Source organism: Colias philodice, chromosome 18 (assembly GCF_061535455.1).
Source record: "Colias philodice isolate Cphi_HAF_F1 chromosome 18, ilColPhil1 Martin Lab GWU primary, whole genome shotgun sequence".
NCBI lineage: Eukaryota > Metazoa > Arthropoda > Insecta > Lepidoptera > Pieridae > Colias > Colias philodice.
This window is the reverse complement of record NC_143103.1, coordinates 3,003,387-3,014,333: the sequence shown is the minus strand read 5'-3', so window position 1 is coordinate 3,014,333 and position 10,947 is coordinate 3,003,387. Positions and strand designations below refer to the sequence as shown.

Here is a 10,947-nt window from a genome sequence, read left to right as displayed (position 1 = left end):
CATTAGAATCTCCACGCGTGCACGAAGTCGTGGGTACAGCAGCTAGTTATTTATTTGAACTGGATATCTATAATATAAAAATTCCAGTGTATTAGAAATAAGTAATACCTAATAGAAAAATATCGAATAATAATAAAATTTTATAAGCAGTATATGCGATAATTATAAATACTGTTTCATTAGCTACGTGGAGATAATATATGATATTTTTGCTCAGAAGTGTTGACTGAAAAAATATTTATCTTCACAGCGGCAAGTAGGTACGTACCTACTTGGCGATAATTACGTTAAAATGACAAGCAGGAAATGATTAGTTCTACTAAATGATTTCATGCAAATGTTAGAAAGCTTAGCATGAACGTGCGCAGGCGCAGGAGGCCTTTCAATGTCGTTGTCATGGCAAGTTTGCAAATATGCGCATGCATTGCATTTATCACAGAACAATTGCCAGGCAATAGAAAATATTAGGCAGTTAATTAAAAGTTACCTATTTGTTATCGTAACATTCGGCTTGTGTATTGTAGAGATAAGCAGAACTATGGATGAAGGATTGATCACTTAAAGCCTCTTTCTATTACAATTATTTTAATAACCTACTACTAGGTACCTACCTACTAGTTATCAGTAATGTTCATTTTTTGTAAATTAATATTAATAATTTTTATCGGCACAATAATTATTATAGCTATTATTTATTCATACAATACGTTCTATACCTAAAATGCCTTATTACGTACCTTCTTTTTAAATGGCTATTTATTTAGAGAGAATTATCCGAACGTGGTTAGATACATAAGATTTATTACATAGGTAGATACTTATTATGTTAAAAGATACATAATGAACCGAAACTCTATTTGAAAATCTACGATTAACACCTCAGTTGAGTGAAGCATTCTGGAAATTTAAAAGCAGATGAATTGATAAATACTACATAATATGAAAAAGTGGCCAAGTGCGTATCAGTCGAACACAATCCTGACGAATGAGGAGCGTTCAGGATTAAAAATGGAGAATTACTGAACATTGATTTAAAAAAGAGCGTGTGTGCTGAGCACACGTGTCAGAAGTGTCTTCTTTGGAAAGATTACCAAACCAAATCGTCGCCTTACTCCATGACGTGACGGTATTTAAAATACAAAAACAGATCATTCTATAGACATTTAAATTTTATTTTCAACGCGACTAAAGTTTAACTTCAAAAATATTATCTATATATATATATATATATATATTTTATATTATGGTGGTGGTTATATCTAATAATTACCTATTTATTATTTACTTTCGTTATTGCTTAAGTTTTATTTTTCAAGTAGGTATCATGAAGAGGGAAAGTTTGTTTGTAAGAAGAGTATTAAGTTAGTACATACTTGGTAGGTATACCTACCTAGAGTTTTTATTCCACAAAATTTACACACGATAAAACAGAATAATATTAAATCACTTATATACCTACCTACTAAAGACCTTACAGGAAAAAAAAATTCTAATCCATACTAATATTATAAATGCGAAAGTAACTCTGTCTGTCTGTCTGTTACTCAATCACGCCTAAACTACTGAACCAATTTGCATGAAATTTGGTATGGAGATATTTTGATACCCGAGAAAGGACATAGGCTACCTTTTATTGCGAAATATGTACCACGGGCGAAGCCGGGGCGGACCTCTAGTAATATAATAAAAATTAAAAATTAATCGCCAAATGTGTTGCGATATAAATATTGTTTATAACTCTCAGAGGTAAATACTCAAATAATTTCTTGTTAAAAAAAGTAAATAGAAATAGCAATTTTATGAAATAATATAATAGACGTTACCTACCTAAAACCAAAATATAATATGGCCTAGATCAATATACAAAAGTTACATATCTATTCCTAAAAATATGCACCCCATATATACCTACTAAATAGCAAATAAAATTCCACCAATCTCTATTGGAATAAAAAAATATATATTTCATAATAGGACCCCTAACAATAGAATAGTTCACCCTCATTCGACTAGCCTCCTAGATAAGTATTGCTTTGTTTGATTTTGAACCCTAACACAAAAGAATAAGGTTTAATATTCAAAGTAAATTGTCGATTAAAATGTGGCAATGTATTGTGGCAACGAAAAGTGTGTATTGAGTTTATATAATATACCTAGTATGTCCTGCTTTTGTATTCAAAATTTTTACTTGGAAAATAATTGTTATTTATAATACCTACTTATGTTTTATTAAATAAGATTGTGTTTTAAATAAATGCTCTACATAATAATATGATGTTATTATTTAAATAAATAATTTTTTCTTAGTATGTACTAACAAAATCAAAATTATAAATATCCTTTTAATAAGGAGCAGCTTTTTATCGGCGCTTATAAAAATAAAGTACGTAGGTATCATCAAAATGGAACACATAGGTAAAGGCATACTATGAGAAATTATTTTTATGTAATAAATCAATGCTTTTTTATAAACATTATAGTTAAATATTTAGGTTGTTGCACATTTCAATGCTCTTGTACTGCACATTTTAAAATCGTATTAAAGATTTTCTATCACGTACGTCCTTCAATTATAGGTAAGTAAGTAAAGTAAGTACTCTTCATCACAATAAGTCTAAAATAGAAGAAAGCAGGTGAGAAATAATAGAATAAATGGCTGTTTTTCACTTGTAGAGTAAACGGTAGAGTATAGAGCGGCAGAGTACTAACTATCCTACTTACTACCTATAGGTACTAATGTAGACACCATTGGATTGGAGTAGAGTACTAAAATTTCTACTAAAACTGGTAGAGTACTGAGGGCTGGTAGAACAGTATGCTAGTTCACTCTACAGTTAACTCTACCCGTGTATAGCAGCCAAAATATTTATTAATCATTAAATATAGTTCAAATATATTTAAGGATCTCTTACGATTATGTAACGATGTGTTTTTAGTCTAATGAGTGCATTTTTCAAAGGAATTTTTAAGTAAATAAAACATTAAATATTCATGCATATAACAATTTATTTCTTAAAGCAGCACATATAAAATTAAACGGGACCAATATTGTAGCATCGTAAACCTCTGCAGCTATCAGCAAACATAATACAAATGTGTAGATGAAATACCGACATTTCATACAAAAACTTTAATTTATGTACAGATTATAAATTTAGAAAATTTCAGTAGCTTTTTGGTTGAAACGTTGTTATTTTTATATAGAATACAAATTTATACGTGCCTATGGTGCGGTAAAAATATTATTTGTGTGTGATGACATAAACGGATAAAAATTAAAACATGCTTCTACCATATTAAAATATTGTAATTTAAATACATTTATAATGCACCAATGGTATTAACAAAAAAATGTAAAAAAATTTACTGATTTTTAGTTCGTAAGTAAGCTGGCCATTTTTTAAACTTTGATAAAAAGAAGAAAGCTTATTAGCGCGGGAAGAGATTTCGATGTTTTTTTTTTTTGTTTTAAATAATTATTGCCAGTGTCAAATAAGCGTGTCTTGAAATCGCGAGTATCTTAATAATTACTAAGTATAACTGCGGTGACGTATATATTACAAAAAATATAATAATGTAGAGACAAAGTCTAAACTTAATTTAAACAAACAGAGAAAACTTTGGAGTGGAGGTAATAACTAATAATGGTTATTGGTAGAACTGATATTTAATAAAAAGTTGATTTGGTATGTAACTAGATGATCATATGAATATATAAACTTAAAACTTATTCAATTAATAGCCACGTTAGTTCACAAGTTTTAAAGATATCGAACAGAAAGTATCGCATAATGAAAAATAAAAATTCACTTATGTTGAGTTATAACATTAAAAAACAAACGTTAAATGAAATTCAATTTGCAACTTCGTAACAATTTTATCCTAAAAGCAGTTTTGTAATTTACCCCATAGATATTAATAATATATTGCCATATAAGAAATCTCATCCCTACGAGGGTGGGACCGCTAAATGTGCCTCGGCGATCCCTACGCGCCAAAACGGAAAACAAAAAATAAAAACTCATTCAGACGAAAAGATGCTTTGTTCGGAAACAATAGGGTGGATTTTCGTTTAGACCCCATCTCTACTTAATCACCGCTGTCTCTCACATAATACGTATGTATTATACTTAGGCCTTTTTTTACAAAAAGGTCGCTTGTGACGCCTCGCGAATTCAAGATGGCGGCGTTTCGCTGCAACGTTTTTTGCGTAATTACTAAACTGCCGTGGAAAATATTTTTTTAAATTAGAACAAACGTATGCGGCTGCTTTGTTCCTTTTGGGTTTAATTGGCAAGTGCTACATTGTTTATGCGCCATGAATTCATTTTTAATTCACTCAATTTACAATATTTTAAAAGAGCCATTTTTACATTGACGTAAGTTACGTAGTGTGACATTAACATTGCGAGATCATGCATTGATATCATACAAAAATAGGGTCTAATGAAAAAGTTTTAGTAACAGAGTAACTATAACATTTCAGAAATATCAGTATGATTTAACAATAGATACAGATAATATTTCAAACCAGCTGTCATCAACATGTCAAATGTAATTCAACACAGATTAAATATTTGAGGTAAACAGAAAGCCTTTGACCATCACCAAAGTAAAGACAGCTGGTATAAAAGTTAACAGATAGAATACAGAACTATTGATTTTGTATTGATTTTAAATCTATTGACTATTCTAAATATAGGTACATATCATCCAGACCTTTTGTGAATATAACTTTAAAAAGTTTAGATACTAGATAATATTCACGTACCTATAGCAGAATCTTTAAAGGATCTTTTTGAGTTTTTAAAATTATTATTTTGGATTGTAAAGACGTAAAGATGTGCTGGCAGGTTCCTTTTGAAAAAAATGGAAAAGCTTTTTATTGTGTACAATATTGTTGCCATGTTACATAAAATTTGAATATTATGGCGATCAAAAAACTTGAAAATGTGTTTTATACTCTACACTTAGAGCTGAATCGATACTACTTTGAATCGTTGTCATTGGTTTTTTTCACTCTTGTTGAAGTCGCCTGAATGTGGTTCACGTATTTAAAGGCCTTTTTATCGTGTTACATTCCGGACCGGTCTTTTATTATGTATTTTACATTTTCCTTTTTGGCTGATATTTTTGCAGACGTAATAATTAAACTTTCAGTTTGGAATATTTTGTGACAAGACATAACAAGTTAATTTTCTTTAAATGTAGATATATTGAATAAATTCATAATTTAGGAATGTTGTTTTTTGGCAAAAAAAATGAATATATCGATACCATAGTGTAGTCTGTTATTCATAATGTAGGTAAATGTCAAATTAAAATCACATTTCGATAGAAATCCGTTATTTTGTGTACATAGTAAAATCCTCACTTTCGGCCACGTTTGAATGATGAAGCTCGTCAATACGTTCCCAATATCGAATCGAAGTTGTCTTTTTATCTGTGCCCGTGGCCGAGTTAGAGGTGATTGTTCCATTTTTGAAACGACCGCCAATTTTTATTTCTTTTAGGTAATGGAGGCGCATCAATGAAACGCTTTCCCGCCATGCCCTGTAACAAATAGAAGAGTGTAAATAATAGTTTATTTTTAGATTTGTAGCGGTTTGTTTTTGGGAATATTTCAAGTTGTAGTAGGTATGCGTTTTTTATGGTTACGATATTGTTTTTAAGGGTCATTCCATTCATTTGTCGTAGTAACTAATAACTTCATAGACTTTTTCATTAAAATTACTAGCATACCCATAGTTTTCATACAGTTTTTTAAGGGGAATTCCTTGTCGTAGTTATAAAGTTACAGACATTGCTTAAAATTAATAGCATAACCACTAAGCACATATTTTGACAGAATCTTCTATAATCTATGGTCTGCACAAATAATCATAGATAGAAGATATACCTACCTAAATGATTGTTGTTGACATTGCAAGTACCCTAGGGCGGCTAGTAACTAATAAATAAGTAAAACCCCGTATAAGGGCGTATTCAGAAAGAAAGCTTGAAACTTATAAGCGCTTATAAGCGCTTATCGGCGCTTATAAGCGCTGGTAACCCGCGCAGGAAAATATATGAACATGCGCTTATAAGCGCTGATCGGCGCCGACAAGTTTGTTGAAACTTGTTGGAACTTGTCGGCGCCGATCAGCGCTTATAAGCGCATGTTCATATATTTTCCTGCGCGGGTTACCAGCGCTTATAAGCGCCGATAAGCGCTTATAAGTTTCAAGCTTTCTTTCTGAATACGCCCTAAAGGACCGCGACAGAAGCAAACAAACTCGATACACAATAACAAATGTTTTCTGAGCCTGTCGTCATTTTGCGTACTCACATTGACCACATGGTGCGTCGCCATGTTGAAATAAACAACGAAAGATTTTTGAAAATTCGTTTTTCGAAGTCTGCTTTTTTCTAGTAGACTATAATTTTTCGTGTTAGGTTATGTTTACAAACTATCGTAAAACTAGCTTGGTAATGTGATGAAGATGAAAAATACTTTTAATTTCTAATAAATCAGGTTGTCACAATTGAAGTTGAACGATTTATGCTATAGGCACTTACTTATATAGTATCATAGGTAACTAGTTACCTATTATACTATATAAATAATAATTTACCTAAGCTCATTTATTTAAAAATTAACCAAAAACCAGATTTTATTTAAGTTTGTTTCATCTAATGAAATATGTTAAAGTAAAAATTATATAGGTATTATGATGTACCTATTAAATTTACCTACTTTAATTTTAAGTTAGTTAGGTAGGTAGGTAATCAGAGTATTCTATTTCTATTTACATAGCTATTTTGAAATATTTTTTTTTAATATTAAGTATGTATCCAAGTATTATTTATATTTTCAAAGTTTTAGGTGAAATAAATTTTAGTCTGCTGCCTTATCGATGTTATTGGCTAAACAATATTATTTATATGTAAAAAAATACGTAATCATTTTTTGGTATTTTTTACAATAAGTTTTTATCCATAGCGAAATGCTGACGCCTGACAGCATTCAAAGCTCATGCTAGTCAAACTTTAAAATAATTGAATATGCACTATGTTTTATTTCTTTACTACCTACCTACTTAATCAATTCAATTTTCATTTTAATTTTCATCTAAGTACCTAGGTAATATACCTAAAATTCTTCGATAAATAAAATTAAATAAATAAAATTATACACACACAAAAGTACTTACAGTATAAAAATCACAGAACTACATATCACTGAACAATTTTAGCACTTCCAAGATCACAACTTCGAATGAATTCGCAACCTATCGACCGCTTATTTAAATCATCCCTACCTTCAATCACCTTGATAATCATATTTTATATTAGACCTTATTGCAATAGATATAAAGACTATAAAGAAAGAAACAGGTTTTAAAGAAATAATGTACAACACATAGCTTGCTGCAGAAATGACCTCGGAACCCTTTGATTCGGGTGTTGCAATTGTTATTATTATTTACGATACGAGGGGATTAATAGTTATGTACTAAGAACTTATAGATGACTTATATTTAAATTTGTAGGTAGATGAATAGTAAAATATGTTACAGGTAGGTATTTGAACTACCTAATGGTTTAGCGATAGTAAAGCCGTAGGTATGTGAAAATTAAAAATATTATTTGACGTGAAATATAATTTTTAGTTTTATAGCATTAAATAAAAATTATAACAATTGAAAAGTTTTATGAATATAAAAATTATCTTGGGGTGATAAAGAATCTTATAAAGAGTAGGAGTAATTCTATCATGTTTTATGGTCTACGGTCTACGGTCGAAGGCTACGCCATGGTAGGCAAAGAGCGCGGGTTGCAATCCCGTCTCATAATCGGATGTTTCCTAGTATCTAGAAAGTTTTGAATATTCAGTATATTTCAAATTCTTCGTTTGGAAAGAAAATAGAAGAGCAAATATTTTTGTAAGTGTGAAATGTATGTTACAGTCACGGTTTCGGAATGCTACAGCGATCAACTATGTGGTAGGTGATTCCTATAAAGTGTAGTACAAAAGTCAATTTAAGTCAGTAATAAATTAAAATATTGGATTTTAATAGCTATACCAAATATTGATAATGTTGCTACTAAAACAGGGTGAAAGGTATTAATAGCTAAATCAATGTTTGTTATTTATTCCTGCATAGGTTAATTGTATCTATACATATAATAAATCTGTAGAAGGGTCAATTCTGTACATTGAAAATATTGAAAAAATAAATAGCAGGGGGTGTTACTGGATCGATACCAAACCCAAATATGTGATTAAAAAAATTTTTGTCTGTCTGTCTGTCTGTATGTGAAGACATCACGTGAAAACTAACGGTTCGATTTCGATGAAACTTGGTATGATTATACCTTATTATCCTGGGCGTAAAATAGGATACTTTTTATCCTGGAAAAATACGTAGAAAAAAAATAATCTTAATTTTTCAGTTTTATCCATAGACGTTGTTCTGTAGAACCGCGAACACACGTTGCGTATTATTAAAGGCCTAGCCGTATTTGGGTCCAATAGATATTTATAAGATGTATTGTCAGAGTTACTCAAAATGGAGAAATAAACCATCCACGCGAAGACTGACATCCGCGCGGACGGAGTCGCGGGCTGAAGCTAGTCTTTAATAATTTACAAGAATGGTCATCTTCTTCTTCTATAACATGTATCAATGTACTCATACTTTACTCATCCTTTGAAACCTATTCATATGATGACAACACCACGGAAGATTACATCCTACACATTTTTTTTAATATCGACGATATTACTAATAGATAAGTATCCCTTATTGCATAATCGAATTACCTACCGTCAATCGGATATATCAATAATGGCATAGATAAAAATCATATTACACCCACGTCTACTCCCACTATTATAAAAATCTCTATAGGTATCAATTCAATACCCAATAAAAAAAAGAACAACTTAATCCATTTCATTCCAATACAATAATCCTTTAAACCCTTCTCAATAAAGAAATATCGTTGTAAATCTCGTTTTAATGTTATTAAAACGAACTTACCTATAGTCTACATTTTTAACAATACTTGTGCCTTATTATATTATCTGTATTCGAACAAACGTATTATATAATCTGTGCTTGAACGGTACCAGTTGGAGCGCGGTTCACATAAAAGGGTTAGCAATTTGCAGCGCTACAGGTAAGCGGAATGCAAACTATGAGCTGCAGAAACGAGTTTCCACCGTCTCATTGTATTACATTAAAGGGCTTTGCAACGCTTGCGGTGCAGCGAGCTCAGCGCTACACAGCTGCAGGGTGCAAAACTGGTTCCTTTTTCGAATTTGCAATTTTTTTTTAATTGATAGCCGTCATTGGTTTTGTGATGGAACGTGTTTTAAGTTTGAGACCGATTATTGTTAGTCTGAGTTTAAACTCATGTATAATATTCCCTTTCAAGTTAACTTGTAAGGGAATATTATACCATATCCATATAAAGTAAAATTTGATACAACAAGAAATATTTTGTGTACGTGCACGTGTTTGAAAAAGACTTTAATAAAAATTATTTCGTGTAAGTCTCGTCGGTAAAAATATTTTTCTTATATAAAATTCTAGCAAGTCCCTTTGAATTTCCGCATATTCTGAACAGTATTTCAAAAGCTAAGACAAGTGAAAGAGCACAGAGAGCTCGCAAAAAACTCATTAAAAAGCAAATTTGTTTCATATATTCACTAAGATAAAGCTCCGTCGAGCGAATATGAAGGAGTTATCAAAACGATCTACAGCGCACTAAATCATCGTATATAAGGGGAAGAGGACTCATATTTACTCGCAAACGGACAAAATAAATGTTTTTATTACATAACGTGTGTTTTCTCAGAGGTCCATTTACATATTTACGTTGGAAACCAACCTTAACGCTCATTGGAATACGGTATACAATTGTTTTTAAAAAATATTAGCTGACTAATGTCTGGTGTTTTTTAAATTTTAGCTCTATTTTCTATTCGTTAGAGTCTACTTTTGGAGGTTTGCTTATAATAGATAACGATTTGTATATTAAGGGCTGGTGCAAAATTTTAAGTAGAGGGATTTGGATCGTAGATTTCGACGCCTCGCTGTAATTATTCGAAACCCCTGGGTATAATCATTTTCTATTACTGTTTCTAACATCTATACCTTTATATATCTAAAGCAAAAAAATATTTTAGATATAAAAATAGTTAAATCTTGTTTTTTTATCAAAATAATTAACTACATATTTTAATAATTAAATTTCGAATAGAATTTGTTTATGTTCTATCTTTATGTAAGTGAGATTGGTGTTAGTAAAGCCATTTATAAATTTTTATTACAATAACTATAAAATATTTTTATATGCTCTCTGTATTTTAGTATCGATACTATTTCATGATTTCACTTGTATCTCTATCTATCTACCTATTTCTATATAAATTAAATTTGCGTGAAGTGTTTAATACTAAAGGGCAACAAAATGTCCTGACCTTTTCACGATTTTTCCGTAGTTACGAATAGTATCAAGCATCGTTCTATTCACGTGGTTTCAGAATAAGACGTTATCTTTTATATCCAAAAGTTAAAAGGAAGTCCTAAATTAATGTTTTATGGGTAAGCCTGTAGGTAACTACTAACTACTTACTTACATATAAATTACAAGAAATCAAAGAACTGAGTAAAAACAACCAATTTATCGCAGGTTTTATTTTAATTTGAATATTATTTTGATTATAATTATATAAATACATTCATATTATTTATTGTAATAATCACCAGCTACGTAGGTGTTCATTTTAGGTAGGTACTTACTATTGGAATTACCCCGGTATTCTCAATTATTCTAAAGCACCTTATTGTAAACATGTAGAGCTGTAATCCATTCAATAGTAGTTAATAGTTATGTTTAAAGTTCTTTTTAATAATTAATACTTATTTAAAAATTTGCGATACTATGAATGCTGAA

At 30.5% G+C, this 10,947-nt stretch overlaps 1 long non-coding RNA gene across 1 annotated transcript; it reads right to left on the bottom strand.

The window, feature by feature from the left end:
• Nucleotides 1–2,981: 2,981 nt before the first annotated feature.
• Nucleotides 2,982–7,250, bottom strand: LOC149480313 (uncharacterized). The gene is made up of 2 exons (XR_016317033.1): nt 7,194–7,250; nt 2,982–5,553 (listed from the first exon to the last, which is right to left on the bottom strand). It is a non-coding gene; the product is annotated as an uncharacterized LOC149480313 (long non-coding RNA).
• Between the last annotated feature and the right edge of the window lie 3,697 nt (nt 7,251–10,947).